This window comes from Columba livia, chromosome 7 (genome assembly GCF_036013475.1).
Source record: "Columba livia isolate bColLiv1 breed racing homer chromosome 7, bColLiv1.pat.W.v2, whole genome shotgun sequence".
Classification (NCBI taxonomy): domain Eukaryota; kingdom Metazoa; phylum Chordata; class Aves; order Columbiformes; family Columbidae; genus Columba; species Columba livia.
The window spans coordinates 17,959,984-17,987,265 of NC_088608.1; the positions used below are offsets into that span (position 1 = coordinate 17,959,984).

A 27,282-nucleotide genomic window follows, 5' to 3' on the forward strand; every position below is an offset into this window, starting at 1 on the left:
GAGCAGGGGAGCCCCGCACCGAGCCCGAGTTCCCCCGCTGGGCCACAGTTCCCTGTTGCTGGAGGCGGCCCGCCCCCCCTGCAGCCAGGGCAGAGAGGGGTAGGCGGGGGCGAGAATGTGGCGGCGGCACGGTCTTTCGAAGCATCGTCGACCAGCAGAACACATCCATCTCCCGCTATGAGAGCTCCTGCCTAGTGCCGCGTCTTAGGAAGCTGTTTAATTCAGTGCGCTCGAAACTACTGCTGCCTGAGGGTGTCCAGATAGGCTCACCGATCAGACCACTGCGAGGGGCACCAGTCTGGTTTAAAAATAAATAAATAAATAGATAAATCTCACGCTAAGCAGTTGCGAGCGACTTGAAGTGGGAGGTGAGTGTGGTCCTTGAGCGGGCCCCACTCGTACAGCCTTCCTGGAGGAAGCTGCTGCTGCCAGCAGGGACATCTGCTTTATTGCGCTCACCAGAGGAGCCTCAGTGTTCCCCCCCTCTACTCCCCTTTCCACACAAGCTCAACTCAGCAGAGAAGGTTGAATCGAAATGAGAAGGGGGATATCATTAAAAATACTAATAAATCTGAGGGACGGAAGTGGAATTTCAAAGGAGAGAAATTGCAGCAGACTCGTGCCAAGGTGTACTATCGAATTCCTTCTCTCCCAGAGCTGGCAGAGTTTCTCCCGGGGGTAGCCCCGGGGCTGAAGCTGTTTTCAAAGCTCCCGTTCGGGTTCCCTCATCCCGCCGCACCGCGCTGACAGTACGCGACGGGTGAACCCTCATGCTTACAGCCAGTATTCCCGGGAACTCTTAGTTCTGACTTGAAAGCAAGGAAGCAGCCCGCCCCCCTTTCCTATTCGGGAGGTTTCTAAGGGGCATTCTGTGGCTGTCTCAGCCTGATGCAAAGGCTCAGTGCCGGCGGCCGGGTAGAAGACACGTAGCTCCTCTGTCTCTCTAGTTCACTCGACAGCTGCTCGTAGCTGCAGTAATTAGACTGTCAGTGCTTGTTAGAGGACAGGAAAACGCTCCTATGACAGATTCCACGAGTCCTCTGTTTTTTTGAGATCTCACAGAAACCACCAGAGCATTAACTGAGATCTCTTATTTCTCTGTAATCGGAAGGGAAGAAGTTCCCTCTGTCATCTCGCACTCCAATCACAGCTCTCTTCCGACTCCCATGAAACACAGTGAATTCACTCTAAGAGGCTCAGAAGTTATCTTCCTTCCCTGCCTACCCGGGAGGAACAGAGAGCTTCCTGGCCGTGTGAATTTTAAAATCTCCGCCTCATATTGCTTAATTTAACTAAACATACAACTTAACAGAAATGCAGACTTTTCTCCATAAACTTGAGCGGAGGAGTCGCTCCACACACGATCCTTCTCCATCTAAGATAATGTTAATTCAAAGAATGCTCAGGAGAGGCTATTCCTCCTTACAAACAAAAGCACTGGAGGATCAAGCCTAGATGCTCCTACCCCCACCCATGGTTCACTCAGCAGATGAAACTTAGAGGAGGCGATTTATTTTCCTCCCTACCGCACATTCCCCTTTCCCCCGCAATCATACAAGGTTAACTCAACAGAGGAGTCTCAATCCAAATGGCAACTGGGATTGCATTAAAAAAAAAATAAAAAAAAAAATAAAAAAAGGGGGGGGGGAGAAAAAATCAGAAATAGGGAAAGAAAAGAGAAAAAGCAGCAGGCTGATTACGAGGTGTCAAAACTGCCAGGAGCAAGAAGGTGATAGCAATCAGGGGTGAGAAGAGTGCGCCATTCGTGCGGGGCAGCTAATTATCCGTCTCATTTGAGAAGAGCAGCATTCGAGGCAGCAGCGTTCGCCTGCTGAACGGTGACAGATTGGCGCGGAGGAGAGGGGAGGTGTTAAAACAATGGAGCCGGGCTTGCGAGTGCTGCTGCATGCTAATCAGCCCGGCCTCCTTCCTTTCTCCCTTCCTCCCCTCCCTCCCTCTCTCCGCCTGCCTGCCTGCCGCGATCCCTCCTTCTCGCTGGCAAGCTCAACACAATCAGGGCCCTCCGCAACAGACAGCACCACACTCGCCTAGGTGGTAACCCGGAGAGAGTCCCAGTGGGACCGCGCCGCGGGGTAGGGAGCGCTCGGGGGGATCTGGCAAGCTGGTGGCTATCAGTGCTAGATTTCAGACCTCGCCCTTAGTGCCCAAGCTTCCAGGAGCCCGTCAATATGCGTCCCCACAAGGGGCAGAGGCGAGGAGCTCCTCGTACAAGTCCTGTGAGTGCCTTATGCTGACATCCCGACTCCCTGTTCTCCATCAGAGGACAGACCATAACCGGCAGCGCGGCGATGTTGCCTCGTAAGAGCCAACCTACCGCCAAAGCCCCAGACCAGGCCCGCAAAGGTGAGGGAAATGCGGAGCTGTGCCAATTACTGATGGACTCCGGGGGCTACGTTGCTGTCTGAGCTCTGCACAGTAACTAGAGTCCGGAATGCTAAACATGTTGTAAGCAAGTTGTACAGCCTCTCTTCTGCTGATGCCTTTTGCCCCTCGGATTGCTTGGCCTTGTAAGCCTGAGTGACCGCACATACCCAGTTTGCGCCCTGTGAGGAGGTACAAAAATCGCTGGCCTTCCCTCGGACCAGGAACAACCAGTCCCATTTACAAACTGTGCGAAAGGGTCTGCAGAGAGAGAAGGAATGCTTTGTGCGGGCTCGCTTTGGCCCCAGCTCTCCCAGGACACCCAGGCTCTGCGGGACTCCTGGGCAAACCCTGGTGCTGGAGCATTAGCAGCCCAGCTACAGCAAGTGCTCTGCTCTGCCAGGAGAAGCAGAGGAATGAGCGTTGGAATGTTTACTCTTCAATATTTCTCAGTTTCCATTCCATCCTGCCCTGAAAGATTTCTGATTACTATACACTTCAAAATAGTATTTATTACAGATTTACATAATCTGTATGTTTTATGTTAAGGGAATAACACATTGATGCTGTACTACTGAAAGGAGTTAATCTAAACTATGTAGTGTCTGCTATAACAGAGTTCCAACTAAAACATATCCTTGTTTCCTGGCACTGACAAGTAACACATATCCAGAAGGACACTGCCCGGCACATTAGGTAAGCTGCCAGGTGAAGCCATTGCTCAACTCCTGAACCTTCACTGTGTTATGGATCAGCACTCAGCAAAATTAAATAACATGCATCTCTGTGTAACCTCGTATTTAATTTAACAAGTGTTATTTCAAATAGCATGTGCCTGTTTTACGACAAGATCCATGCGGGTAAGTAAACACAGAAAGGGATTAAACTGCTGTAGGCCTGAGGTAAGCAGCATAATAACTCAGGTTGAATGCTATTTAAAATGGTCTTGAGTGCATGTATGGCTAAGCAGGAGTCATAGCGTTTAAATTTTGTAATTCTAAGTCTGTCATTGTGTGTACTTGATGAGATTGTCCATGAGCATACAGATGGTGAGATTTTCATGCTTCTGTGGCATACTGACATCTCAGGCTGTAAAAATAAATTCCCAGATCGCTGCAATACCTAAGAAGGAGAAAAATCCAGTCCACCTTAATGTTCAACATTGGAGTGCTTTACTTTTTAAGAGATTTTATAATGCTAGATACACAAGTTTGTGCAAACTGGGAACACTGATTTAATGGATTTACAACATAAAACAACATTCAAGATAACCACTCTGCCCTTTTTTAAGGAAATATTTTTTTCTGGGCTTCTGAAGATATGGGGGATGACGATAAAAACGTGCCTTTTTTGCTATTATCTGTAATAATTTTTCTAAACTGTACATAAAGATGAAAGGGAGAATTGACTTTTCATTAGGTCAAGCTTACTTTTCATTAAAAAATTCTTGGATTTTTTCTTGATTTCCAAACTAGTAATAAATTATTATATCTATGTTGATGAATTAAACTGTTCTGAAAAAGGTATTTGCATCGAAGACAAGTGCTGAAACATCTTCTCAAATAAAATAATCACTTTTTTCCTGTTGAAGAAGCCATAGTGTGGACTGAACCGTGCATGAGCCTGTTCAGCCTGGAAAGCAACACAACTCACAAATAGCTGGGGTAGGGCACCCCTGTTGGTTAATGTATGGTCGCAGACCAGGTGCTGTGCTTATCGAGGTCTCTGAGCTGACCGAATTAAAAATTTTAAATAGATATATATAGCAGGGTGACCCGGTGAAAATGAGCTAAAAGAAAAACAATTTGCAGAGATAAGATACTTTAAATGGTTTAAAATATTCAATTGGTAAAAAAAATAGCTACTTGTAAAAACGTGTGTATTTTCATTATGCTTAATTTGCCATTCAAAACAAGTTTTTCTTAATAAGCTCTATTGTTTCTATCTGTTTTGTGAAATGTAATACGTGTGAGACAGAAAGCAGACTCGGAATGTGAATGAGTCTCGTTTTCTCTTTCTTTCTTTCTTTCTTTCTTTCGTTTTTAAAATACAACTTTACCCATATTCAGAGGCATCTTCAAGTCGAGAAAAGGATTAATGGAAGTGGCATGGCATTCCTGAGATCATGATCTGAAAAGATGAAACACGAAATCTTATCTGCTAGTCTTTTCCTTTATCTTATTTCTGTGCAAATTCTCCATAAGGAAAATACTCTATGGTTAATAGTTGCGGTTTTGCTCTCAGCAGTAACACAAGCTTTGTCAGGTTTTCTCTGTTTGCATAGTTCATTAAAATACTTTAATAAATGACTCGTTGTTTTAAAAAAAAAATCACCACACCACTACCTGAGTAAAAACATCTAAATCCTCCCAAACCTGCAGTGTCAAAAAGTATAGTCTCTCAGGGCAAAAGGTTATGGAGTCTTCATAAAGGTTTCCCATCTGTCATCAAGCGCGACATCAAGCCCTCTAGGTGCTGTGAAAATGATTTTCTACGGAATTCTCCAGCCCAAAGATGCCATCCTCTTAATTACAAGCATTTGAGATCAGGAACGCCACTGAATTCCCTGAAGATTCACAGAAGATATACAAAAATAATCTCTTCTCTTGCCTGCCTGCCAGGGCTTCTGTACCTGCCCACAAGCTCATCGGCTCATTTGCTAGGTAATGATGGATGGACCGAGGCACCCCGTCCAGCTGCACGGCCACCCCTCCTGACATTACCGATATGCTGCCATTGAAAGGTTTTTCCTTTTAATTGACTGCCAGCAAAGGAGTTACAAATAATGACTGGATTTTTTTGCTTCTATTATTGTTATTATTAATTATTTATTTACTTACTTACTTATTTATTCCTGATTAACTACCTTTCTCGCCACCACAAGGGTTACTCGCCTACACGGGATAACGGAATGAAACAAGTCGTTGAGATCGCGCACTGTGATACTGTCAGAACATCTGCTTACAACAGGTGCCCTGAAAAAACATATCAACCGTTCCTGGGGTCAGTGTGTGTGCAAAAGAACAGGCGGACGGACGGGGTGTGGAGTCGAGCCTTTGTGTGACAAGACCGTGAAGGCACAGCAGAAACTGAGCCTCCGGTCGGGTGAGAATCCTATCTACAAATGACCATTAGCACTTTTTCCAGGGGTGACAAACAGGTGAAAGGCCATTCGACCTATCAATTTATCAACAGTCGAGCGTTGGAGGTTTCTGTTGGGTTAAAGAGATTACAGTATATGTAGAAGAAGGTACAGAATGTGAAGTGAGCAGGAGAAAAATATCATTGTAGTCTTCTGCAAGTTCTCCTCCAGTATAGAACGAGACCAACGGAACTAGCTGACTTGAGTGATACCGCTCAAAGCGCACATAGACCTGTTGATGGATACGTCTGGAGAGGCTCTGATCGTGTTGTCAATCCGAGCAGTGTAGACTGCATTTTTAATATGTGGAAACATGTACAGAACTCTGGACATAAGGGTGGGGGTGTAAAAAAGCCACGTCCAAGCTCAATAGGAGCACGGGAGAGAAACCTCGGGCTCCATGCCATCCGAGATGTGAAAGCCCACGGAGACTCAGCAGCCAAAACCGCATACACGGATTTTTTAATAGAGTTCTCATCCATGTGTCCATTTAAATGCAGTTGATACAGATCAAATAAGCTTGTTACTTACAGATTCCCAGTTGCCTCAAGTGATACAAGACAGTAGCTACAGGAATATCCTTAATTGGAACAGATTTATCGGTTTTCTTTATTCGGGGAATTTAGTGTCCCTAAGTATTCAAAGAATTATCAAAGTCTCCCAGCATAAAGACGCCAGGTTTAGCCCTCCTTCTGCCCGAGGAACAGGAACAGCATTAAAACTTGCTTTCATTCTTTTGTATCACTTCTGAAAACTCCTTCAGCATACTACTCCCCGCATTTCTCCGAAATTTTTATTGAATATAGTTTTGTGTATGTATACACACGCACACTGATTTCAGGCAAAATGAATGTGACAAGAATCTGTAGCTGGAAAGTAGTACGAAATATTCAGTTGGTCATGAAACAGCTTCCTATACCTTAGCATGGTTTTAAGAGTCGTCATTTTGAAATTTACTTTGTTTAATGATAACTTGGCATTATATACTATGTTTGCAATTGCAACTATTTGAAGACATGTGTAGTAATCTGTGAATGCCTCTGCTAAGAGAACAAAATGCTATATGCCTTACAAATTCTTTTAAAGTTAATTTAGTTTTATATTTATTATTATTTAAATGCCTGCGTGTCCCTCCTTCATGTAAGTCTCGCCAGCCTACGCACGAATGAGGCAATATAAGCGATACCCGCATAGAGGACACCTTGTGCTCCCCAAACTTTACGCAAAGCTCTGTCGTGCTGTGCGTGTACGGGAATCGACGATCAACTGTGAAAAATACCAGTGCAGATGGAATTAGCATAGAGCCTGTAGTCATGCATCCCAGCTCACAAGTCCATTAAAACGTAATGGGCGTACCTGTGGTAAGTGTTTATAAGATAGCCTTGCTTTTTATTTTATGTAGAAGACCAGAAATGCTCACAAATGTCCGCCTGGCCTGAAGACGCTACAAACACAGTCCCTTCACCCTTTTTTCGACCTCCCCATTCGGTGGAAAATGGATGCGAGACCTGGAACGAGATGTGATTCTCATAACTGTCAAACCTCTTATGGGCTTCAAGGGAATCGTGTGGCAAACAAATCCAGTTTCACTTTGATTTTAGTCAGTCTACTAAAGAGAAAAGATTACCAGAATGGCAGAACAGCAATTAGCTAGCCTTTGCATGAGGGTAACGTGATGATAAGGATGGTAAGACTTCCACAGCATTTCAGAAGGTCCGTATTTCCCACTGGGCCTAAGTGAGTTTTCCATTGAAGAATGAAGAAAATGGCTATTATAAGCAAATGCCAGTGAAGAAAATGTTACTATATAACAGGCTGGTTGCGTGTTTTGATGAAAAGTTTGTAGGAAATAACATAGAGAGTGCGCTTACTGGCTTGCTGTCCTCATAAAATATCCCTTTCCGTTTGTGATGCTTCCGAGACTAAGCTAAGACGGAATTAGCTTTCTTTTAAACAAAAAAGTTCGTGGCGTGTGTGGGTGTGTTTGTGTTAGGAGGGGAAGTTTCCTTCTCTAAAAATAAAACTGTTCCTTGGACTTCTTTTTTTTTTTTTTTTTTTTTTTTTTTTTTCTCCCCAAGGCTAAAGGGACATGTCCCCTTCTTTATTTTCAGAAGTAATGATAGAAAGGTCGAATCTTCTCTCTTTCTCTTCCTAAAATAAATACCTTGTTATGATTAGATGTGTGGTGCCCTAAAAATGAGCAACAGCTTCCAGGTCCAAGCATGCACAAAAAAACATACAAAACTAATTTTGAAGAAACAGACTAATCTCAACCTTTATCTTTCGAGTCACAAAGCTGCAGTAAAATACCGTTAAGCTGGGTTCTCAAAGTTTTCTTCGGTGGCATTTTCTTAGGTTAACCGTGTTCGCGATGATGAGATGCTGTGAGCAATAACGCAGCTCCCGCAGGGACCAGTGCCTGCGAGTGCTGGTGGCGAGTTCAGCTGCCATATCTAGGATAGCAGAGGCTGGATGTACAGTGGACTGACTTAACTGTCTTATTTAAATGTGGTGATTTTCTCATTTGTTGCATTGTTTGTATTAATAAGAATATCTTGTTATGTTTGTTTTGTCTCTTGGGAGCCAATAAAGCTGTGAAGTTTTTCTTTACACCAAATGCAGCTCTACGGGCGATCAATCAATGGGTAGTTTTTGGATAATCTGCGAGAGTGAGAAATCTAATAAAGCAAGCAACTAAAAAAGGAAAACAAAGTGTATTTTCTGTTAGGTTAGCTACGTCAGGAGTCAGGCTTTCCACCATGCCTTTATAATATTTAAACAGCTACATTTAGCTATCAGGGCGGCACCTCGTTAAATTAACTTGCTGGCATATAAAGGAAAAAGTTTAGACATCGTGACCTCGGCAGCAATGTGGGTGACTTACTCTTACAATTAAATTTACTTTGACACTTGTATTTCTCCCCACCTCCTCCTCCGCAGTGGTATATGAAAACACACTAAGGCAAAATAGGGACCAATCATGAAGTGAGAGAACAAATAAGTGAAATTCTTAAATTACTATTGCTTTGCTATATCACGTATAATGTAAAGAAATAGGTAGACAAAGACGATATAATTAGCTTCTATGTCGCAACAAAGTCCATAGGAAATCGTGCCATTTAATTTCAAGGTAGCAGTTCTCTTATCACAACAAAATGAGTTGTAAACAGATCAAAATAACAATCTGAATTATCTGGCATTAGTGGCTGAACTGAACAGTCCCAGATTACGTGATGAATTGTTAAATTGCAGTAGCATTGTTTTGGAATTGCTAATTAAAAAATAAGTAAACCCCCATGACTCTGGATATGACAACTGAAAATACCCACAAATTATTTAATAAATGAAGCGTCTAACAACTCTAACACTTCCTGCTCGCCTTGTTAATAAATGTAATTTGAGGTAGATTTAAAAAATCTCCCATCTAAACAGTGAATTCATTACGCGACGTTCAGATCTCCAGATGCCTATGGACTCCTCGGAATTAGGTGTTAAATAGACAAAAGTGAACCAAACTGCCTTTAAAAGCACAGCATGACCATGTAATTCTTTTTCCAGTTTGTGGTAAAAAATGATGAAACTTCTTTCCAAGTAGCTATCACCCAGATTTAGTGTGAAAAGTAGTGTAATTGTAATTCACGCCATCAGGGTCTATCACTGATAGACTATCAGCTGTTCTGTAGTTAGGAAGGCTTTCTTTTCAAATAGGAAAGCTGCCAAGTGCTCTGTGATACCTCCAGCAAGCTTATCGGATGGAAGATCGGAGCCAAAACAGCAGCTGCACACATATGCAAATTGGCAATTAATAGTATAACATTCTGGGGAGGATTTTTTTTTTTTTTAATATAGGAAAGTATAGCTAAGCTACCTTAATATTAACCTTAACAGTGACAGGAAACTTCCTGTCTGAGCGGGCAAAGGATAATTACCCTCTGGAGAGATTTTCACTCTATTACTTTCTTCCTTCACACAAAGATCAAAGCTTTGTTGTCCTGCAGAGCTTGCCTCCATCATAAAAGTTAACTTCAGGTGATAAAAAGGGGGATACTTTGTAGCTTCAGCTCGCGAAAGTAGAGAATCGTGGCAATTCGCGCTTTCCTCCGCCTTTGCGGCCCCCTCCCCGCGCCCTCCTTCCCCCTCCACCCCCCCCCGAAAAAAAAAAAATAAAAAAATAAAAAAGAAAAAAAGTTTGGTCATTTTCATTTAGTTTAGGATGCTTATCCTGTTCCCTGAAAATATGTTCCTTGCTATATGGAACTCGTAGGACTGTGCATTTGTTATGGATACTCTAATTTACGACAAAGTCTCTGAAGGGATTAGTTTTAAATATTTTCCCTAGCATGCTGCAGCAAACTAGCTTGCTTTATTTAGCTCCGCATGTATGAATACAATACTCCCAATTAATGCGGTTGCCTGCTTTAGTCAGAACATTGCCTTTCAAAGGATCCTCACATGATCCTTTTCTTGTAATAGCAGGCTGGAGCTGGAAGGGCTTTGCAAGGCTGCTGCATTTCACACCAGCCCGTCCCCAGCGCTTTCCCCAACGTCTGTCTATCTCTTCTAGGACAGGCGTGGGGTGATTAGCTAATGTTTTCGAGAATCTGTGAATTATTAATAGTCTCATTTTCAGGAATAAAGCTCTCAGCATGTTTAGGATTAGGAAGAAAGAGCGGATTCTCCAGGAAGGCAGGCCAGGAAGTTTGCTCCTCCGCAGGGGCAGGTGCCTCAGCGTTGCCTGTGCCGAGCCCGCCGCGCGGCGGGAGCCGGCCTCGGACCGCGTCACTTCTTACGCCTTTTCCCGCTGTCACTTACACTCTCGTACTAATCCTTCTCCACTTTTTTACTCAGTAATTGCATTTTTATCTGAAACACCCTGGCGTTCTAGACTTCAGCTGCATTTCGGTTACGAACAGAGGCTGTTTCGGAACGCGATGCAGACGAGCAGCGAGGTGTTACTCAAGCGCCTCCCGAGCCCGCTGCCAGAGTGCAGCGGCTCCACGCCCAGCGGCCTCCGCCGCCAGGCGGGCGGGCACGGCCGACGAACGGCCCCGCGCTCCCGGGCAACGCCGCGGCCACACGGGCCGGGGAATTTTCTGCACCGCTGCTTCCTCAGCCACACAATAGCCTGAAATCTGACTGCCTCATCCCCTCTATCTTCAAAACAGGCTTTTCCTACCCGAGTCCCACGGCAGCTTTCTAAATAGCACCCGATAATTCACACAGACAAAGAAATTCTATTCAGATATAGAATACAATTCTTCACGATTCTATTCCATCATCACACCAATATCGCATGCAAGCTAGAGTAAAGTGGGCATATAAACAGATCCATACGATCCGGTTTTCAGCTGGAACCGGAATACGTACACATTTGTCTTCACAGATCCTAAAAAAAATCAGATCTTTGAGAGGGACAATTTTTCTTGACATACTAGGATCCCAAAGGCAGAATGTTACAAATCCTCACCTAAAGTCGACTACAGCAAAAGGAAGACTAGCTTCACTAAAACACTAATTCGATCCGACACAAACAGGAAAATCTGTTTGTAGGACATTCAATAAGCAGTATTTACATTATATGAGTTTCCCATCTCCGTGCTTATCATTTGTGATGCCTTTTTTCCAGATTGAAAACACTTCTTCAACACCTTTTTTATCCACTCTTATTTTTTCCAGTGTGTCAGAAACACAGAGAACATATTAATTCTTTAGAAGTGCTGCAGTTGAAAGAGTGTTTTCAGAGTGTTCCAAAGTTTCATATTATTTACCCACATCAGTATGCCAATGTTTAAATAAAATATCATAGGAACTAATAATTTCTCCCATTAAAGAATTAGCTTTTCAAGTTTTAATTTGGATAAAGAATGGTCTTCAAGCCTTCTTGTGAATATATGCTTATAAATACTAAAAAATATTTTTTGTTTACACAACTCCTTTCCTTCTTCTGTTCTAATGATGACATAAATCTCCTTAATCAGCTAAGTTTAAATAACAGTCTTAGAAAATATATATAATCTCAGACAATGTAAGGAACAACCTAATAAAAATGATTCTGATGTTTAGACTTTTATGGAAATCAACTGTATGCAGGAAATTTAGAACAAAAATAATGCAATTATTTTCATGATTAAGGAGGTTTGGGCCTTCATCCTCAGTTCACTTAATTAAAACTGCGTAGTGGAAAACATGTGCTATATAACTGCACGCAGTGCTTGGAGAGTTCTATGACATCTGGAGCCATAGAACATAATCTGTCTCTCAACTTCGGGTATGGTTTCCCAATTGTTATCTAGGAACCTTTGTATCAGATATAGGTATACATTCAATTGTGCAAAGAGTATAAATATTCTCTCTCTTTTTTTCTCTTTTTTTTCTGAGTACTGTGCTACACACACATTTTTATGTGCTCATTTATCCAGCTTTAATGTGTTAGGGTTATGTGTTAATGTGTTAATGTGGTGGTGTTTTTAAAATTCTGGTCTCCAGAGAAAATAAGGGAAAAGGGAGGTTTAGGGGCTTCTGGCCTAACTCCTAATAATTTTTAAATCAATTGGCAAAGTTCAACCAAGTTTGTCTGAGAAATATACATTAAGATACTGTTTAAAAAAAAAAAAAAAAGTTACGAATAAGACTAAGCCTGCTAATACTAGTGCAAAGGCACAAAGAAGCCAACAACTATTTGCTCTGTCAGAAGTTGGGTGACCAAAAAACCTACATGAGCTCCTGGCCCAGTCTCATTGTGTGATGTTTCTGACCTAGCTGGCAGGCCAGAAAAAACTAGAGGTTATGGGAAAAGCCAGAAATATTCTGACGGTGTCCCATTAAAGGAACAGAGAATGTCTTGAAGGTTTTAAGATACAGAGGTAATCTAAGGATTAGTTGGGATATTAAAGGGATGGGAATAGAGACAACTAAAGGATATAGGGGACATGGGAAACAGAGCTATAATTAATCTATTTTAATGTTAATTGAACAGCTTTACACTTTGAGAATTCTAATATTTCATTATTGGACTATTCTCCACGGTCCTGAGACAACAGATAAGAATGTCAAATCACTCACAGTGAATTTCAGAACTTTGTCCACCAATTCAGTACCAATTTTTGTGTTGTAGCAAGTAATCTTTCAACATTTACAGCAGTACATTGGTGCAGAAGATAATCAGATGTACTTTTACAAGTACATTCTCCTGACATTGCTAAAGAGAAGCTGTGAACAGCAAAGGGTGAAGAAGAAAACAAGTTGGTTAAATGTCACGGTAATAGAGGAGTCTCAGTGCCAGTAGGCTACTTATGTTAGTTATTTCCATTTGATTCATGAGAACAACAAAAAAAGGCTTTGTTTTCTTGCTTTCCTTTTTCTTACAGTGTTTAAGCATTTTAGTGATATGGAGTCTTCCAACATTAAAAGGTGATGCTAAATTGTTGAATTTGAAGGATGTGATTTGAACATTGTAGACCAAGTTGGTTATAAAAGTTAAAAATACAAAGAAGAGAAAATTCTGAAAAAGAAGAGCCACAAGAATATTGCCTCCTTGGAAGACAGAGTTGCTTCTCAGTAAGAGAGAGAGACAACTTCAGAATTGTTTTTTTCTTGAGAAAGAAAGAACTATGCAGGAAAGTAGTATCATTTGGGACTGAACCAATTTTTTCTAGATAATATTTGCAAAGCCTTAATAACCCTGGCTAATCCATGGCTATTCCAGCAACTGTAGCCATTTCACTGGAGACATTTTTGCAGAAAGTTAAGACATCACCGTGGAAATTGGTAACTTCCATATTTGAGAGTTGGAGAAAGCAATGTGTCTATGGGTATAAACTACTACAGAGAGAAAAAAAAAGGTCTTGTTCTGAATAGTACACAAATTAGATAATATTAAAATTAATTCACTTGGTTTAGATAAGCAATTTAAAAATATTATTAATTTATATAGAACGTTTTCAGCAATAATTCTAAGAAAATTTTGAATGTATAATTCAATATATAAATCCACATCATCCATATCTAACTGGCAATGAATCATCTCTTGAAGAGTAAGAAATGGAAAACAAGGTAAGGCATAATACAGCATACAATATTTAGTAACTGAAAGGCAGAGACAATAATTTATTAGTTTTAGGACTGCTACTGTATGTATCTGTCAGATTTAAAGGGGCAATTCCCTAGATGGTATAAGAAAAAATAGTCATATAAACATTTAATCTCAGGGAGACCTGAACTAATTAGAAAAAGTCACAATAGGAAAAAAAACCACTTTTGTATGATCTGCAAAACTGGGGTTGGTCAGATGTTCACAATATATTGCTCACCAAGAAACTGAGCACAAGAATTAAGTTTTTTGGTGAATAACTTTGAATAATTAATCCTTCTGAGAAAATCACAATCTGTTCACCAAGAGTTCATGGAAAAAACAAGGTGAATAATTCATTATGAATTATATGACCAGTTTTAGCAATGAGATTCTAAATCTGTCTTCTTATGGATATTAACCTCATTAATACTATTTAGATATAACGCTTCATGATAATTAAAATGATGAAATACTTGCACATCTAATTTGACAGAATTTAAGCTACTGAGTTTCTTTTTGTAAATACTTTGGAAGTAAGTATTTCTTTATTATATTTTTAAAAGGCTCTGTGTATCACTTTAGGAGTACTGGTAGTCTTGGAACAATTAATGCAATAACAGGACATTCTTACAAAAGAAGAAAGCCTTGATGGCAGACAGATCTAAACATTTAAAATCTGCTGAGGTCTACCGCTTTAATACACAGCTGAGTGACCCATTTTGTAGTAAGATGCTGCAACTCATGAGATTTAGGGAATTCAAGAGTATGTCTAATCTTGCACTGAGAAACAACACATTTAACCCATTACTACACCATTTCTGTTTAAATATAAACATGACATTATTTTAAATTAAAAGCTAACATATTCTGACAATTCCTAAGCAACACATAGCCAACTACCCAATTTCATTAGCTAAAGCTGCAGTTTCCTGACACTTTGAACTGCTCTACACCAAAGCTGCTAACATGCTTTCTGCCAAGCTTTTCTGCCTACTCTCTTGCATCAGCAGTAGTATTTGGATGACACTGTCCCCCTGCTTCCCATGGAGGTAAGTTGCTTCATGGCAGAACACTATTTAGACTGCAGCCTGACAATACAAATAGGCTGGTCTAAAAACAAGACTCTATCAAAAGAGACTGTCCTGTTTTGTTTTTGTTCCCAAACCTGGTTGCATGACTCCATGGCACAGGTATTGATCTGACCCCATAGGGAAGCCAAAGAGACAGAACACCAGACTTATACACTTCCTTGGGTTAGTAGCAGGCCATTGAGCTACAGTAGATTCAGTTTAAAGTCAGATGAATTAAGGTGCCAGTGAAAATGCTGGAGAAGAGCACAGCAAAGAGAGCTCAGGGGAAAGCAGTGGTAACATATGGCCAAAAGTAGGGTTTGCAGCAATCAACATTTAGATTGGCTTCAGCTTCAGTGGAACCACAGCCTGGGATTTACTGTAAATAAGAGCTAATTCTGAAGGAACTTCCTCAAAACAAATGTAAGGCAAATCATTCCATACTCCTCCCTCAAGAAAAAAAAGGAAAAAAAAAAAAGCAGCACATCAATTACAGTGATAGTAATAGTAATGGTAACTTACTTTATCTATGGTATTTTCAGCCACTTGGCATACCACGTGTGAGTCTACCCGTTGACTATACTTGATGGTGAACTGAGTTTTCACCTAAGCAAGATTTAATCTGACCCTTCAAAGAATATTTTAAGAAACATTTAATTTTAAATGTAATGCAATGCACTTTATTTTTATTTTATTGTTTACTATATGCAAATATACATCACATTATTTTGAAATGTCCATAAAAGCCTTTTAAAATATTAGTTCTCAGAGAAGAGATTTCCCGGTTAAATAATTCTGAAAGTAATCCTCTATCAGGTGCTATGATGTTCAAATCAGTTTATACTTTATGAAACTATTTGCTTTTGTGAATATTTTCAGTACTATTAATACTCCTAAATTTGAAAATAAAATCTGAAACTCTGTAAAGAGATGTAACTTCAAAACAGTTTTCTTCTATCTACTGCATTAAAACATATGTAATATATATGTAGTAAAAATTAAAGACAATCCACAGTTTGACAGTTAGAAATTATGATAATAATTATTTCTATCAATAAATTAAGCTAAGTTGTCATAGCAGCATGTTGGCAGAAGACAAAAGTGTGTACAGGTGGATTTGGCTACATCATTCCTATTCACACTAAGCATTCAATTGCATATCAGCTCTAGGAACTTTCTTCTTACTAGCATAGTGTTAGTTTTTTTATCTTTGGTGCATTTTAAACTGGAAGTAAAGAGTGATTGATCTCTGCCAATTCCTTCAGCTGTGGCATTCAGAAATACAATCTTCCCAATTTTCTTTTTGTTCTACTCTGTATTAAAGAAGGAATTTGTATTAAAAAACAAGGCTGTACCTTTGTATTACTAATAGCTATACAGCTACAGTTGCTACTGCAGCTATGCTATCTTTACTGGTTACTCTAATGTTAATTTGTATGACACTATAACAATTCTGTAAGAAAAAAAATATAAAGCCATAAATCAGATTATGGATTGGATGGATGAGATTTCATAGACACAAAACATTTTAGAGTAAATTGTAGCAAAAAAAGCTACAAGTACAAAATATGCATATGGGAGAAACATCATTGGCAAGATTCACATTCATCACTTCTTGCTAACTAGTTTTCTCTTATGGTCTGGGAAAAACACTGAGCAAATCTCTCATAACTACATCTCTTTGCAGTACTGATGGGCTGCCTGGTGGATCTCTATTGCTCTGCCCTACCAGAGAAGAAACTTTACCTTAAGGCTAGGTAAATTTTCAAAAGGTTAGTTCTTTCTTGCTGTTGGATGGGTTCGTTGGCCATGAATACAGATCAGAGTGAAATTAAAGTTTCACAGAAATAAGTAGCAAGTCTAGATGGATGGAAGCCACCCCTTAAACAGGGCACATATTGTTGCTTAACAGCATGAAAGAAAGGGGAACTAAATTTCAAAAAATGACAGACAAGAAACTTGCTAAAACAGAAGATTGTCAGCCATTTATTTAAATGACAGTATGAGATGAGATCTCCCACCAACTACCAACTCATTCTACTACAGCTTTAGCTCACTAAGCTTTCAGCAGTTTGCTAACTTGCATGACTTTACGGCAAATTTCCCAATAATGTATGATGGAGTACACTGAGACTCTCAGCTTCCATGAAATCAAATCAAAACATGGTATTTCACACAAATAACCTAAAGCTTACCTGTAAAAAAATCAGTAATTTAATAGTACAAATGTGACACCAGTAAGAAGGAAAGTGTATCCCTTTTTGGCACTTTCTCTAATCTCTCCCTGATATTCTATGAGCTATCCAAAGGTGTAGACGAAAATATCTTTGTTTCAGACTTGCTTAATTATATTAAGCAGCCTGATCTTTTTTAAGTTTTGTGGTATCTTTAAGAACTTGTGGCTGAATTACAGTCTTCTGAACATTGTTGCTCCAAAATGACCACAATATTTATAAGAATAAGCAAGTATTGTATTTAGTCTCTTCCAGTTAATAATCCCAAATGCTCAAAATATATACATATCAAATTTCACAAGTCCTTTAAGTGCAGCAGAAGAGCCTTCTTCACTCTATTTAACCAGATATGTACTAAGAATTAAGATACTATGTAATTTCTGTAAAGTGTAGACAGTTCACAATAAAGGCAATATTGTTTTCATTTTTGTGTTCTATGCTTCCTCTAACATATTAAAAAAATATCAGATAAATACAGGCATTGTGTGCTAAGTAATTAAACTTGCAACTAATAAAATTAATTCACAGGTTTTGAGAAAAACAATGTCTGCCTTTTATTATTTTTAAGATTTTTTTTTTTTTAAAGTCATAAAGCAGCTATTTTAGTGTCTGTAACCTGATTTATTTCACAGTGCTTTAAAAAATCTATTATGGAACTAAAAACAACCTAGAGTGTTTAAAGGAGTGAGTTAAGAAATGCTGTTGTTAACACACCATGCTAATATGATACCAGGACTGAAAATTAGGACATGCTGCTACCACCCTAGGATAAGCTACCAAGCTAGTTAGATTTTAGAGGGAGACAATTTTCCTTCTGAAGACAACAACCTCCCTTTTGTTCATGCCTCTGTTCTGTTCCTTAAAACCATTACTTGGTCATGCATTCAAGTGTCCTGTTCTCTCAAAATAGCAATATACCTCTTATTTCAGCAATAATACTCCTCCTTCTTTGAGAAGGCAGGATAAAATGTCTACAAATGGCCAGTAGAAAGACTTATCAACTTCAGATACCTGCAAATACGAGATTTCTATAAAGATTAATGGCAACAGCTGATCTGTAAACAGCAAAATCAAGTATTCTCCAGCTAAAAGCTTTGTTTAGGCACTCTAGCTTTAGTTACATAATATTATTTAATTGATTTTAAAAAATAGATTTGAAAAATAGACCTGCAGACACATTTCAGTTAAGCAACAGATAACATGAAGTTCTGAGAGATATCTAACTAAATACATTTCATTTCTTCAGTCTAACCATCAAGTGCTCTGTAACTTAAAGAGTTTATATTCAAATACACATCTTAAACTCTCTAAATTCAAAGACAGTAACTTTTCTCTCACCATGTTATTTTTAATGATTTCTGGAGTGTTCAATATTAAGCAAGATGATTTGCTAGATAGTTCAGCAAAGAATTCCATAGATGGTAAAAACTGTAAGACCATTCTTGCCAACCCTCCACTCATGCAAGCAGAACTCCCTCTTATAGGGTTTATTATTCATTGTCTAGTTTAAGTATATCAAGTATTAGTGCTTCCATCCATCTTTGTCCAAGTCTGAATACATATATTTAAATTAATGAAACTAGGCCCTACTCTTTTAAAGCAACCAAACACTTCAGTTTGCAAAGCAGCTACTGTGCAAGCAGCCTGACTTAAAGAGAAAAATACAAGGAAATTCTGGATCCATAATTCACCCTCCACCTTCCGACCCCACCAACCGCCATATTAGTGTGCCCCCACCAAAATACCAGCTTGTGTTTACAGTTTCGTTTCTCCTGATGGTGGATGGGCGCGTGTACACGCACTCGCTCTATGTGCACTCAATAGGATCATGATCTGGAGAGCTGAAAATGTAAACACAAGCTGGTATTGTGGTGTGACTAGCGGTTTGTGGTTTCTTTGTTCAAATATTTCAAAAATGGCACACTGGCCAGAACTTAAGAGGAGAAAAGCAGAGCTGCTATTTATACGAAAATTTGGTGGTTCCAATATTCACATTTCAGGTAGATAATATGGGCTGCACAATTGGAAGCTATTTTTCAATACTTCATTTTTTATATAGTCGACTACACTTCAGTGCAGCAATTTTGTTTTCAGGGATAGATAAAATATACATTGTCCTTAATTTCACATAATGAGGAATAAACCCTCTGCTTATCTAGGTGCCCACTGAGCAATTTTTCACAGATTAGGAATGCTCTGTTCAACCAAAGTTGTCCATAATCCTGTGACTGAAGTAGGGAATACGGTTAAGCATTCATACGATTAGCTCATTTTAAGTCACTACAGATCATTCTGTTTTCATAAAGAATGTAATGGATCATGGACCTGCCCGTTTCCTTATTTGAGCTCAAAGATGGATTCATATGCAGAACAAACATCCCAAGCAGAACTCCAAAATAGCATATCCATACAGTTACAAGAGTGCAAGCTTAAATAGGTGTCATTTCAGAAATAATTATTTCCTTCTTGCTTCACTGGAAGTAAATGAAGCAGAATGATTCTATTAAAAGACCACTAATCCAAAACTGTATCTGTTTTTTGTTTCTAAGTATATCAGCCAGTTTTGCTGATGTTCTGAACATGATGGGAGAAGGGGAGAGTACTGGATTATATTAAATTATAGTATGATAGTATAATTTTTAATAACCTTATTAAAATACATATTTGAAGTAAGGTATTTTATTTTTTCCAAACATTTATTTTAATCACAGTTCCAGACTGGTTCTAACACCTATTACACATACTACACATGCCCATCACTGTGAATTTAAACAACAGCTGAAAGTACAATTTAAGAAAAGACTGAAAAAAGCAGAGAGGTCTTTTCAAAACAGTGAAAAAAGTCCAGACATTCTATTGGTATTAGTGCAAGAACTCTTTATCCAAGAAAGAGGGACAGTTCTGCAACTAAACCCAGTGTTCTATATGAGAACAACAGTGTTATTCTTGTATTAACTCACAGCTCATGAAAAGAGCATCTGGTTTACAAATAATTATCCGTTCCATCTGATTGAAACATATCTGTCATATAAAAAGCAGAAAATTCCTTCTTAAAATACGTAGCATTTTGCATACAAGTAAAATACCTTGCATACAAAATCATACAATAATAACTCTCAGTTTTCCTCTTCAAAAACTTTTCATGTGTATTTTAGAAACATTTGATCACTTTACGCAAACTGCACAACTGCAATACCATCATAAGGTAGAACATCTTGCTTCTTTTTAATGCATTACTCTATATAAGCACCCTCACAAAGACAGCTTGTGAGCATTTCACAAATTATAATAATGGAACCACCTACATGTATATCAGTGCTGACAGATCTGGATCATCTTATTTTCACCTGCAGTAAGTTCAGACTCAGCTGAAAACTAAATTATACAATGAACAGCTTTGTTGTAGGAATATGCATGGCCTTATTTTCCACCAATATTTGCAGAAAAAAAACCACATGCAGGTAGCATAGATTTAATATCAATGGTAACATAAACTAATGATTTGCAACCTAACTTTTTTTTTTTTCATCCAATTCAAAGATAAAGTTAATCACTTCATTTTTCTACATACTGCACTATAGAGGAATGGTTTTGTCTATACTGAGGCACACCTATTCAATAGCCATTATCTGCAACAGTTTAATGCATGAAAAGGAAAATGTATCCAAAAAGATTTTCTTGCTCTTAGTTGCTACAAGTAATAGCATTCCCATTGACTGCAATACAATGAATTAGATGAAGAATTAATTAAAGAGAATTTAGCATTCAGCTGTTACATAAAATACCATAAAATTTTGATAACCATCTGTAGTCAGGACCTTTACTATATGGTGTTCTTAAAGGCAGTGACAGTTCTGGTCTAAAATAAGAGAACTGCCAACTGAGGTGATAAGACCACTCTGGAATTTCTGAGCTTTAAAGAACAATGTTGACCAAATACAGACCAGTAAGACTAAATACTGCTCTTATTCTTTTGGCATTGTAGAATGGTTTATGCCAGCATGGCCTGTGTCATACAGAACATGCTTGTAACTCTTAAAAGGGAAAGACATCATTATTCACAGTATTTCCTTGTGTTTGAAGATCTATCTTAACTATTTTTTCTAAAGAAATATAAATATATACTGCATGCAAACATGAAATAAATTTGTGTGCAACACTACATAATACATGCCTTCCCCTCCTACTGGCATCAGTAAACGTAAAATAAAACCACCGTTCTTTAGTAAGCTTTAGGAAACAGCATATTTAGCACTCAGCTTCTACAAAAAAAGCATCCTGCTTATTCAACTGGCAAAATGACAAAGACCTCAAGACGCAATAGATCTGTATGTCCAAATTTAGGCAGAGTGGATTCTTCCTCAAAAATACGACTTCATTCTAAATATGTAAGGGATAGCTGCTTTGTCTGTCATGAGAAAGAATAGATATTTTTAAGAGTTTTTTCTATTTGTATAGTAAAACATAATACTAGAAGCAACAAGGAACAAAACTTACCTACATTGTAACAGCACATAATCATTACAACATATAAGTAGAGTAAGAAGAATCTTACTCTGCTTCATTCATGACATGAATATAATCCACACCAGTCAAGTATATCTGAAGCCAATTTCAAATTACAAGAGAAGTATCAAAACTAGCTAGAATGTTACTAGTAAACAGTGAAGAAAAATTAACAAATGTTTAGGAATGGAAGAAGAACTGAAAGAAATACCATAAAATTAAAAGGCCTACCATTTTAATATTGTAAATAGCTCAGCAACTTTAAGTTTAATGGTTGTTCAAAAACTAACTGCAAATCAAAGGAATTTTCAAAAAATTAGAAGCATTATTTCTTTTCACACAGTAGGCAGCTATTCTTATGCTGCAAGACAGTAAGGGTGGTTTGCATTTACAAAATTCTTTCTTACTTAAATGTTTGTGTGTACAACAATATCACACAAAAGTACAGACCTAGACTGGACAACATTCATACTGTCAGCAAGACCAAAAAAGCACAGTAGCTTAAAATTGTTTTCTCAAAGATTAAAAATTAGAAAACGCTTATTTCAAAATTGTGTCCTGTGCAGAGGATCAGAAGACATGGCTTAAAATAGCTGGGCTCTATACCCAATTTTGATGATTATTTGAACAGATTATTTGGTAGTCTACGTTGATGATCACTACATGGGCTTATTTTTCTCTTACTTATTTGAGAAACAAAACCATAAAAGATTCTATGGAGAAAATCTGAATGAACTAGTTTTGCAAGTTTTTCAGTGGGATGGAGATCCATAAGGTTATTGCTTATGTATATAATTAAGAATACATTTTGCTGTCTTCCATTACAAAAGAACAGAGCTATTGTACCTACCACTCATTCAAATAATATTAACTATTCATGTATTACTGCTATTACAAAATTCTAGATCTAGGTAAAGTAGAGCACAAATCTTGACCTTTAAAAATATTCATAAAGTTTTCCTAGTTTTTAGAGAGAGAAACATATTTTGCTGAGCGGTTAATGAATTCAGATAGTGACCATTTGACCCGGGTTTTTGAAAGTAATTAGCAGCTCCAGTTACCTGAAAGATGGAACTAAGATGAACAGGCAGTTTTAAATCAGCGCATTTCTAATTAAAAATGATGTTATTTACAGTCACTCAATAGAAGATGTAAGCATCTGTGCTCATAAAGAAATATGCAACAAAGGATTTATGATTTTTAGAGGCTATTCACAGTAGCTGAAAACGGCAAGTGAAGGATGTTGAATACAAAAGGTAATTGTTAGCTAGATGAGATTATTGCTCTTGCTTAAACTTGTTTTTCAGGTAACTTGGAAATATGTCATTTAACTAATTTCTATAGTCCAACTTTGTGGAGAAAGGAAACTTATTTCCAATACTGAGCAGAAAACTAACCTGAAATGAGCAAATAATTATATTAGCTTGTTGGACAAATGCTGAGAAGGGTAGTACAGAGAGACCAACACAGTGGGAGTTTTAAGTATGCAAAGCGGAGAGTTTATAGATCATGGAAGGAGGGGTTGGCCACTTGGGAAGAATATAAGGCTGTTGTCAGGGGGTGTAGGGAGGCAACTAGGAAAGCTAAGGCCTCCTTAGAATTAAACCTGGTGAGAGGGGTCAAGGACAGCAGAAAGAGCTTTTTCAAACACATGGCTGATAAAACTAACACCAGAGGCAATGTAGGCCCGCTGATGAACGAGGTGGGTGCCCTGGTGACAGAAGATACAAAGAAGGCAGAGTTACTGAATTGCCTTCTTTGTCTCTGTCTACTCTGCCAGAGGCTGTCCTGAGGAGGCCCGTACCGCTGAGGCCCCAGAGGAAGTCAAGAAAGTGGAGGAGTTTGCCTCGGTTGATGAGAACTGGGTTAGGGAGCAATTAGGCAATCTGGACATCCATAAATCCATGGGTCTGGATGGGATGCACCTGCAGGTGCTGAGGGAGCTGGCTGAGGTCATTGCTGGAACACTCTCCATCATCTTTGCCAAGTCTTAGGAAATGGGAGAGGTGCCTGAGGACTGGAGGAAAACAAATGTCACTCCAGTCTTCAAAAAGGGCAAGAAGGAGGACCCGGGTAACTATAGACCGGTCACCCTCATCTCCATCCCTGGGAAACTGATGGAACGACTTATCCTTGGTGCCATCTCAAGGCATATAAAGGATAAGAGGGTCATTAAGGGCAGTCAACATGGCTTCATCAAGGAGAAGTCGTCCTTGACCAACCTCATTGACTTTTATGAGGACATAACGAGGTGGATGGATGATGGCAGATCAGTGGATGTGGTCTACCTTGACTTCAGTAAGGCATTTGACACAGTCTCCCATAGCATCCTTACAGCTAAACTGAGGGAGTGCGGTCTGGATGATCGGGTAGTAAGGTGGACTGCAAACTGGCTGAAGGGAAGAAGCCAGAGAGTCATGGTCAATCGGGCAGAGTCTAGTTGGAGGCCAGTATCTGATGGAGTGCCTCAGGGGTCAGTACTAGGGCTTGCGTTATCCAATATATTCATCAAGGATTTGGATGAGGGAAGAGAGTGTACTATCAGCAAGTTTGCTGATGACACCAAGCTGGGAGGAGTGGCTGACGTGCCAGAAGGCTGTGCTGCCATCCAGTGAGACCTGGATAGGCTGGACAGTTGGGCAGGGAAAAATTTAATAAAATATAACAAGGGAAAGTCTAGAGTATTGCATCTGAGTAGGGACAACCACAGGTTTCAGTATAAGTTGGGGAATGACCTATTAGAGGGCAGCATAGTGGAAAGAGACCTGGGGGTCCTGGTGGACAAGAGGATGACCATGAGCCAGCACTGTGCCCTTGTGACCAAGAAGGCCAATGGCATCCTGGGGTGTATTAGAAGGCGGGTGGTTAGTAGGTCGAGAGAGGTTCTCCTGCCCCTCTACTCTGCCCTGGTGAGACCACACCTGGAATATTGTGTCCAGTTCTGGACCCCTCAGTTCCAGAAAGACAGGTAACTGCTGGAGAGAGTCCAGTGCAGGACAATGAAGATGACTAAGGGAGTGGAGCATCTCCCTTATGAGGAAAGGCTGAGGTAGATGGGTCTCTTTAGTTTGGAGGAGACTGAGGGGTGACCTTATTAATGTTTACAAATATATAAAGGGTGAGTGCCATGAGGATGGAGCCAGGCTCTTCTCGGTGACAACCAATGATAGGACAAGGGGTAATGGGTTCAAACTGGAACACAAGAGGTTCCACTTAAATTTGAGAATAAACTTCTTCTCAGTGAGGGTGACAGAACGCTGGAACAGGCTGTCCAGGGGGGTTGTGGAGTCTCCTACTCTGGAGACATCCAAATCCCGCCTGGACACATTCCTGTGTAGCCTCATCTAAGTGCTCCTGGATTGGACTAGATGATCTGTTGAGGTCCCTTCCAATCCCTAACATTCTGTGATTCTGTGATTCTGTGACTAGTCAAAAACCTCAGGTTCCTAAAACAGCATTACTATTATAATGCTCTGATGCTATGAGGTAGTTTTTAGGGAGTAGTACAATTACTGTAAGAAAAATATTATTGAGACTAACAATTGCATTTATTCCACCCAAATTCCCTATTGCATACATACCATATAAATCATCATACTATATTTCAGATGTTTCAAACATTGTAATTTAATTACTTATATATAAAAACAACTCAAAGACTCCAAAGCATTTTTAAAGCACTGATGTTAACTTTGTCATTTGTGGACTAAGGAAAAAAGTGTCTCTGGACTAATTCCTAGTCCTCAAACTCTGCTTCTGAAGCAGTCTGTGAAAGGCAATTGAGAATAAGTTTATATGTGTCAGTATAATTGACATGTATGACACAAAATCTAAAGGAGTCCAATGACATTTTTATGACTTCACAAGTCAAAAGAGATTGAAAACTACTGTTATATACAGACATAAATAGTTTGTTGAAATAAAGCAAGAGCCAAAGCAAACTTTAAGGTTTGGGCTAGTATCAACAAAGTTTGAATATTAACAAAACTAGGTAGCAGGTACTGAAGTCTTGTGCCTCAGTAACTGGTCATTTACATCTGTGTGTGACATTCTCTGGGCTATTAAACCAGTTACATTGGTTTAATCAGGTGAATAGAAAAATCTGTAGTCTCAACAAAAGTTTAGATGTTTCTCTACTATATTAATTCAAATCCATTATCTTAAAAAGGCTCCAAACTACAATTAGAGATTGCATTGTATCGCATTTTAACAACCCAGCAACTTAGATACCAGCAACACAATACTTTTAAAAACTTAATGAATATCCATTTTTCATTATCTGGTTTCAATATTTTCATTTCATTACAACAAGTTTTTGCATTTATTTTGCCTCAAATATTCTGTTTATCTGTGTGATATTCTGCTTTTCTGGATTTAGACTCATTTTCATCAGTGAAACAAAATATAATAATTCAGACAGTGCTCTGACAATTAACACTTTAACAGCAAGAATAAACAAGGAAGTCCTATTTACACTTTTTAGCAGAGTAAATCTGAAATAAAATAACAAAATAATGTTTAAATTTAATTTAATTTAATTTAAAATTAAATTAAACTTTTCACAGAACAGATCAATGATGCCTTAAGTACTAACAATGAGAGTCACCACATCAGTCCTCGGGAACTCAAAAGACAAATATGGAAACATTTAAATAAAAAATTAGTATGTGCAAACATAATGTTTGCATCTACCTTCTCTGTCAGGGAAAAAATGTCTTACTGTTTGATTATCTTAGCAAAAATATCTGAAGTGGATCACATTTTCCACATCCTACCTTTGCAGAGAAAAGGCTTAGGTGCAACCTGGACCTTGGACAGAAGTGTGGACCTGGAATAAAAATAGAAAAAAAAAAAAAGAAAAGTTTAGTAGTTCAAGCCAAATCATCACTGCCTAAGTGGAGAAAAAAATCTGAAGGCATATGAATTAAAAAAAAAAAAAAAGAAAAGAAGAAAAAAGGCAGCTGAAATTAGAAATCTGGCCAGCATTAAGAGTTTCTTCAGATCATTTCTACAATGGAGATTCAAACCACCACCACATGGTCCCAAATATTTAAGTCTCCAAATACCAACTGTTACAACACATAATTAAAATCAGTTTATAGCCTTTAATCAACTGAATCAAGATAGCTACTGAGATGAGGTAATTTGCTACTGTATTTATTTATTTATGGCATCCAGCCATTATAACTAAAATAAGGATCCTGCCTTACCTGAGGAGTTTATTGACAATTGCATGCACTCTGCCTATCCAAATTACATTTCTATCAGTGTTTTTAAGGAAGTTGCTTATTCAGTAAAATAAAATCCTGAAAATTCATATTTTCTCACAACTCAGGCACTATAGGAAGGAAACAAACCTTTTCTACATACTTCTAGTATTTTTACTGTTATCAACGCAGAGAACAAGACATGATCACAACTGTACAAATTGTGCATAGTCAAGAAACAATTATGGTATATTTTATTTTCCTTTTCCTTCTACCAGTGCCTCAGGTTACAGAAAGCTGGACTGACTGAAGTGTGAGGTATATGTTTAACCAATAAAATAGCTAGTTTCTGAGAAGGAGCAATGTCTAGCTAGCTAGCTGTTTATAATTTTTATTATCTTAGAAAATTTCCAAACACAATAAGGATCCATCATGTCTTAACGCTTATAAGCATAGCAGAAAATCCGCGAAGGAGGACAGGAATGAAGGTGAGGAATGAAGAGTCAGGAATGAAGGTGAAAAATGCCATGAGGTGTATCTTGGTGGACTGCAAGAACTGAAACCATTCCAAAGAGAAGAGTCAACATGATCTGATCGATAGCTTGCATAACTCTGCCGAGAAAGACTTTGTGGAAGTCACAAATTTCATGTGTAAGTTAGATACATTATT

General features: G+C 38.8%; 1 long non-coding RNA gene across 1 annotated transcript in view; it reads right to left on the reverse strand.

Annotated features, from left to right (window-relative positions):
* Window positions 1–4,325: 4,325 nt before the first annotated feature.
* The window catches only part of LOC135579909 (uncharacterized), a 28,656-nt gene continuing 5,699 nt past the window's right edge, over window positions 4,326–27,282 (reverse strand). Inside the window, exons 3-4 of the long non-coding RNA XR_010473837.1 lie at window positions 26,181–26,233; window positions 4,326–4,512 (exon numbers count right to left, since the gene is read on the reverse strand). This is a non-coding gene — a long non-coding RNA (uncharacterized LOC135579909). The remainder of the gene's footprint in view (window positions 4,513–26,180; window positions 26,234–27,282) is intronic.